The sequence below is a fragment of the Phyllobates terribilis genome, unplaced genomic scaffold (assembly GCF_046119375.1).
Source record: "Phyllobates terribilis strain yellow unplaced genomic scaffold, ASM4611937v1 Scaffold_5__5_contigs__length_657084704, whole genome shotgun sequence".
In the NCBI taxonomy this organism is placed as follows: Eukaryota; Metazoa; Chordata; class Amphibia; order Anura; family Dendrobatidae; genus Phyllobates; species Phyllobates terribilis.
Genome location: NW_027362765.1, coordinates 459,206,384 through 459,213,369, shown reverse-complemented (window position 1 = coordinate 459,213,369; position 6,986 = coordinate 459,206,384).

Sequence of the window (6,986 nt, the reverse complement as noted above, 5' to 3'; positions counted from 1 at the left end):
CAATGCGGCGTGGCATGGAGGCGATCAGCATGTGGCCCTGCTGAGGTGTTATGGAAGCCCAGGTTGCTTTAATAGCAGCCTTCAGCTCGTCTGCATTGTTGGGTCTGGTGTCTCATCTTCCTCTTGACAATACCCCATAGACTCTCTATGGGGTTAAGGTCAGGTGAGTTTGCTGGCCAATCAAGCACAGTGATACTGTTGTTTTTAGACCATGTATTGGTACTTTTGGCAGTGTGGACAGGTGCCAAGTCCTGCTGGAAATGTCATTCTCCATCTCCAAAAAGCTTGTCGGCAGAGGGAAGCATGAAGTGCTCTAAAATTTCCTGGTAGACGGCTGTGCTGAGTTTGGTCTTGATAAAACACAGTGGACCTACACCTGCAGATGACATGGCTCCCCAAAGCATCACTGATTGTGGAAACTTCACACTGGACCTCAGGCAGCTTGGATTGTGGCCTCTCCACTCTTCCTACTGACTCTGGGACCTTAATTTCCAAATGAAAATTGGAACTCTGGGACCTTGTGGAGTGTGTCAATGACTGCCTTCTGGACATTTGTCAAGTCTGCAGTCTTCCCCATAATTGTGGAGCCTACTGAAACAGACTAAGGGACCTTATTAAATGCTTAGAAAACCTTTGCAGGTGTTTTTTGTGAATTATTTTAATTTACTGAGATAATGACTTTTGTGCTTTTATTAGCTGTAAGCCATAATCATCAACATTAACAGAAATAAACACTTGAAATGGGTCACTCTGTTTGCAATGACTCTATATAATATATGAGTTTCACTTTTTGTATGGAAGAACTGAAATAAATTAACTTTTTGATGATATTCTAATTTAGTGAGATTCACCTGTATAATCTGTGCAGAATTCCTCATCAATCTTGGTGGGATCTGGAAAATTACTGCTTTTCTTATTGAGGTTAAGGATTTTTTCTGATCTACAGAGTTTTTGCAATTTTGACAGCAAAACTAGCAGAGCACTCTGGCAAAACAGACACAGCCTCTGAACGTAAGGCCAAGTTCACACAATTTTATTTTCGGTCTGAGTGCAGTCCATGAAATAACTGACATCACAGGGACGGCGCTAGGACCAATGCGATTCAATTAGTTGACAGGAGCGTGCAAAAACACATCTTAGCATGCATTCGTTTCTTCTACGTCAGACTTGCCTATTTAAGTGTATGAGAGCGCAAAAAATTTCCAAATGAAATGCAAAATTTACTGTCATCTGAAAATAACACCTTGGACCACTGAGCAACAGTCCAGGTCTTTTTCTCCTTGGCTCAGGTAAGACGCTTCTGGCATTGTCTATTGGTTATGAGTGGCTTGACACAAGGAATGTGACACTTGTAGCCCATGTCCTGGATACATCTGTGTGTGTGGTGGCTCTTGAAGCAAAGACTCCAGCAGCAGTCCACTCCTTGTGAATCTCCTCCAAATGTCTGAATGGCCTTTTCTTAACAATCCTTTCAAGGCTGCGGTTATCCCGGTTGCTTGTGCACCTTTTTCTACAACACTTTTTCCTTCCACTCAACTTTCCATTAATATGCTTAGATACAGCACTCTGTGAACAGCCAGGCTCTTTAGCAATGACCTTTTGTGGCTTACCCTCCTTGTGGAGTGTGTCAATGACTGCCTTCTGGACATCTGTCAAGTCAGCAGTCTTTCCCATGATTGTGGAGCCTACTGAAACAGACTAAGGGACCTTTTTAAACGTGTAGGAAGCCTTTGTAGGTGTTTTTTGTTAATTATTGTAATTTACTGATATAATGATTTTTGTGTTTTCATTGGCTGTAAGCCATAATCATCAACATTAACAGAAATAAACACTTGAAATAGATCACTCTGTTTGTAATGACGCTATATAATGAGTTTCACTTTTTATATTGAAGAACTGAAATACATTAAATTTTTGATATTCTAATTTTGTGAGAAGCACCTGTCTATAGAGAGACGGAGAACATATACACTACCGTTCAAAAGTTTGTGGTCACCCAGACAATTTTGTGTTTTGCATGAAACTCATATTTTTATTTATCAAATGAGTTGCAAAATGATTAGAAAATATAGTCCAGACATTGACAAGGTTAGAAATAATGATTTTTATTTGAAATAATAATTTTCTCCTTCAAACTTTGCTTTTGTCAAAGAATGCTTCCTTTGCAGCAATTCCAGCATTGCAGACCTTTGGCATTCTAGCTGTTAATTTGCTGAGGTAATCTTGAGAAATTTCCCCCCATGCTTCCTAAAGCCCCTCCCACAAGTTGGATTGGCTTGATGGGCACTTTTTGCGTACCATACGGTCAAGCCGCTCCCACAACAGCTCAATGGGGTTGAGATCTGGTGCCTGCGCTGGCCACTCTATTACAGATAGAATACCAGCTGCCTGCTTCTTCCCTAAATAGTTCATGCATAATTTGGAGGTGTGCTTTGGGTCATTGTCCTGTTGTAGAATGAAATTGGCTCCAATCAAGCGCTGTCCACAAGGTATGGCATGGCGTTGCAAAATGGAGTGATAGCCTTCCTTATTCAAAATCCCATTTACCTTGTACAAATCTCCCACTTTACCAGCACGGAAGCAACCCCAGACCATAACATTACCTCCACCATGCTTGACAGATGGCGTCAGGCACTCTTCCAGCATCTTTTCAGTTGTTCTGCGCCTCACAAATGTTCTTCTGTGTGATCCAAACACCTCAAACTTTGATTTGTATGTCCATAAAACTTTTTTCCAATCTTCCTCTATCCAATGTATGTGTTCTTTTGCCCATATTAATCTTTTCCTTTTATTAGCCAGTCTCAGATATAGCTTTTTCTTTGCCACTTTTCCCTGAAGGCCAGCATCCCGGAGTCGCCTCTTCACTGTAGACGTTGACACTGGAGTTTTGCGTGTACTATTTAATGAAGCTGCCAGTTGAGGAGCTGTGAGGCGTCAATTTTTCAAACTAGAGACTCTAATGTACTTGTCTTGTTGCTCAGTTGTGCAGCGGGGCCTCCCACTTCTCTTTCTACTCTGGTTAGAGCCTGTTTGTGCTCTCCTCTGAAGGGAGTAGCACACACCGTTGTAGGAAATCTTCAGTTTCTTGGCAATTTCTCACATGGAATAGGCTTCATTTCTAAGAACAAGAACAGACTGTCGAGTTTCACACGAAATTTCTCTTTTTCTGGCCATTTTGAGAGTTTCATAGAATAAACAAATGTAGTGCTCCAGATTCTCAACTAGCTCAAAGGAAGGTCGATTTTATAGCTTCTCAAATCAGCCAAACAGTTTTCAGCTGGGCTAACATACTTGTGCAAGGGTTTTCTAGGGTTTTCTAAACATCCATTAGCCTTCTTACACAGTTAGCAAACACAATGTACCATTAACACACTGGAGTGGTGGTTGTTGGAAATGGGCCTCTATACACCTATGTAGATATTGCAATAAAAATGAGACGTTTGCAGCTAGAATAGTCATTTACCACATTAACAATGTATAGAGTGTATTTCTGATTCATTTAATGTTAGCTTCATTGAAAAAAAATGGGCTTTTCTTTCAAAAATAATGAAATTTCTAAATGACCCCAAACTTTTGAACGGTGGTGTATATTTTTCAAAGTAACGAAAAACTTCTAACATAGCATTGTGACCTGTCAGCACGTGGCAACACTTCCAAAAACCCCAGTGTTTGCTGAAGCAAAGGGGCAGAAGCAGACACTGAAAAAAAATCCTTTTAATTGCCAGAAGAGCACATTTTCTCAGCTGAGTGCTTTAGCCCCTTCAATTCAGTGATTGCTAAGGGTCTCCGTACCTGAACCCCCCAAAGATAAAAACTAAAGCTTTCTAACACTGCATGAGCCATCTAAGTATAAACCACTGCCACCAACTGGTTCAACAAGTGATCTGAGAAAAAGCCTCTTTAAAGTGTAACTGTCCTTTCATGGGGTATTGGCACTGCCTTTAAGTGGGGCCAGAATAATGGGCGAGGGAAGGGAATAGTGGTATGTGCCTCAGTGCCATTACCACCTGGAAGACCCCACTCTCCCTGCTCTGGTTGATTTTGGGCCAACCAGTTGTCTAAAGGACAACGTGAGCTCTTAGTTCTTTGCTTGTAAGCCACAGGCTAATTTTAATTTGTGTACTACTGGATATTCTGTTTCCATAAAATCACACTCATCTGGGCAACGCTAAAGACAATTGTGGCTCAATATGGGGCTTAGCATTTTCTATTTAGTAGTCACTAATTATATGAGTAGTGTATAAACGTTTGCTAATCCCGTCCTGTCGAGACGTAGTGTAGATTTGGCCACACACGGCTCTCTACAGGACAGCGGTGTTCATAACTTACACTTCTGTTGAGTCGGTTGTATCTGTATGTGGTGGAGAAAGGTTCAGGTGGAGTTTTCTTCTCAGAGGTGAATTGAGGGCTCACAAATCTTAATCTGTCAAGTCCTTAGCGATGATGCATGGGTCTTGGCTCCATGTATTCCGATTTTATATATGGAAGTGACGCGCCCCCTGGGCCAGTGCTGTTTGGGGATTACCCGGAGCCGGATCAGATGGGGGTTGTAGTCTCCGAGTGGCGGCGACCCGGTCCGTGCCCAGGGTGTCAAACTCAGTGTGTGGCAGTCTTTACAGATGTTGTTAAATGTTCTTAATGTCGACTACGCCACCCGTTGATTTGCGGTCAAAAGGCCGCCGCTGCAGAAGGGTCCGCTGAGGCTGGTGGTATGTGTGTAGCTGTGGTAGTAGAACCCCCAACGGGAGGGGTATAGCCTCAGGGGGTCAGATGTAGAGGATGGTGGTTGTGCAGGTGCAGCAGAGCTAAGCAAGAAGACTCAGAGCCGGGCTGTGTAGTTCAGGGGTTTTTACTTACGGGTGTTCTTATGGTCACTCTGGCCTGAAGCGACCACCCGAGCCGTGCTGCGTCCACCAGGTCCTGGACTCGGCCAACCCCCAAGCAATTCTGGAGCGTGGTCCTGAGCTCCTGTCTGACTTTCCCTCTCTTCTGGCCGTTCTCACTAGGGATCCACTTATGTCCGGCTCCCTCGGGTCTCTTGGTGGGTACACCTCTTCTGGGTTCCCTGACCCTATACTTGGTATGCCTTCCTAGTGGATTTAGTGAGGGTCGTGGCAGATCCTGCCCACGACCTCCGGTCTCTGGCTAAGGTGTGCTTTTCTCTCTGCCAGCTTGGGATCCGGTACCCTGGGTGCCAACCCTTCACCCTGCTGTTTGTATTCTGGGGTCTTGGGGTTCCTTCTTCTTCTCTCTGGGTCCTTCTGACTCCTCTCTCTCTCTCTCTCTCAGACTTGGCCTTGGAGCTGGGCCCAGCCGGAACCACAACTCCCTGTCAGCCCTTCTGGCTGAGCTTCTCTGCTCTGCTCCTCTGACTCCACAAAGACTGACTCACTCTACAAAAGACCCTGTCCTAAGATGGTGCCCACCTTATATACTCCCTCTATGTGTGAGCTCAGGTGACCAGCACCCAATGAGCTCCTAGCATTACCCAGACTGCTCCCCCTATCTGCCCCTACACTACTGGGATGTTCCACCCCCCTCCCACTCCAGCCAGGGACAGACACTGTCGTACCTGCACATATACTGGTGGGAGTACCGTCGGTCTGTCCCCCGGAAATGGGATGTATGTAGTGTATGCAGCTATCTGAGCTCAGTTCCACACTCCATCCTTACCCGGGAGTGGAATACCACACCTCTGGCTTGAGGTGTAATACCCCTGTAGCAGCCGAGTCCTCAGGGTGCTACATTCCCCCCTGGTAAATCACAGCACGTCCTCGGGCTGTAAGAGAACAAAAACATCCACAAACATACATTTTTTTTCATAAAACATAAACATATAAAACATCATATATTATCAGCATAAACTTTTCATATAAAGCTTTTCATAAATAACACTCTTGTTTCTCCGGCCACGGTGCAACTTGTGACCGGGTAAAGTGCAACAGTCTCTTCAAGAAAAAACAGTTTCCTATAAAACCGGTAGGGGGCGCCTTAAGAAGCGCAACTATATACAAGGGAAGGTGGCCGCTCTCAGTCCTCGGCCAGGTATCAGGAAAGGAATGACCGCTCTCAGTCCTCGGTCAGTGGGAATAGGGACACACGGGTTTCAGTTCAATTTGCTGGTCCCAACGGGGACTATATTTTAACTAGCAGCAGTAACAGTTCTTATACCCTGACAGGTAACTATGTACAGTCTCTTTACCGTACTTTAATGACGGCGTACTCCTGCTCCTCCTTCAGACCCGTCCGGATCCTCTTGCTCCTCTTCACACCGTAGCTCCTCCTCCGTCAGCCGGTGTACATGGAGGGCGTAGGGTCCTTTGGCACACTTGTGCCGGGTGAACGTGACCTCGTCCCCTACATATAGGTCACGACCTCTGTGTCCCTCCGGCAGATGGGACTCCACGTCTCTGCGGGTGACAAAGACGTCGCCGGGGGTGTGATGATCCCTGATGAAACCCCAACCGTGCTGCAGTTGGAATTTAATTACAGTCCCGGTGGCACGGGGACCGTGGGCTGCACGGGGGTTCCTCCTGGTCCGGCTCTTCTGCTCTGCACTCTGTTCCTGCAGCCGCTGCTCTCGGACCCGCCTCTCTCTCCGTTCTTGCTCGAAGACTGCCAACTGCTGGCGGCAGCACTCCACACGCTCCGCTGCGGCTGCCCGAGTTTCCTGAGTGAACCCCATGAGGTCTCCTCCGGTGGGGTCCCACTCGAACTGCGCTTCTTCCAGCGGGAGCGGGGTCCTCTTAACGGGCTTCGGAGCCGGAATCAGGGGCTCGCACAGGGGCCTTGCCTTTTGGAGTTCCAGTTGGTAGTACTCCGGTGGCCATCTAAAGGGCTGCCCATCCGGGCACGTATGCTGGGCAAATAGGTTTTCACCCAGGTGCGGCACTCTAGATGTTGAGGGCGCGTTGGTGGAAGCGGCGCCCGGGTTCGCCAGGCCTTGCGACCAGGCCTGGGGTACCCTGAACGTAAAGGGCACCGTG